This window comes from Myotis brandtii, unplaced genomic scaffold, assembly GCF_000412655.1.
Source record: "Myotis brandtii unplaced genomic scaffold, ASM41265v1 scaffold600, whole genome shotgun sequence".
NCBI classification, from domain to species: Eukaryota; Metazoa; Chordata; class Mammalia; order Chiroptera; family Vespertilionidae; genus Myotis; species Myotis brandtii.
Genome location: NW_005370273.1, coordinates 716,345 through 716,889, shown reverse-complemented (window position 1 = coordinate 716,889; position 545 = coordinate 716,345).

Sequence of the window (545 nt, the reverse complement as noted above, 5' to 3'; positions counted from 1 at the left end):
TACACTATCTTCATATTTTTGGATTCTTTTTTCTTTTTGCTTTTCCGGTTGGGTGTTTTTTGCTTCTTCGTATTTCAAATCTTTGATTTGACTCTTGCGATCCTGTAGTCTGCTGTTGGATCTCTGTATAATATTCTTTATTTCAGTCAGTGTATGCTTAATTTCTAGTTCGTCCTTGTTCATATCCTTGAGAGTCTCACTAGATTTCTTGAGGGTCTTACTAAATTTATCGGCAGTTTCTAGAAAATTCTTGAAAAACCTTATCAGTTTGGTTTTGAACTCTATATCCGGTAGTTTGCTTTCCTCCATTTCTGTCATTTGTGACCTGTTTCTTTGTCTCCACATTTTTTATGCTTCCCTGTGTTGATAGAGTGGCTTTCTGTGCTAGGTGTCCTATAGGGCCCAGTGGCTCACCCTCCCCAATTACCTGAGGTGGACACTCTTGGTGCACCCCTTTGTGGGCTGTGTGCACAGTGTTGTTGTAGTTAAGTCTTGATTGTAGTTGGTATCACTGGGAGGAATTGACCTCCAGGCCAATTGGCTGT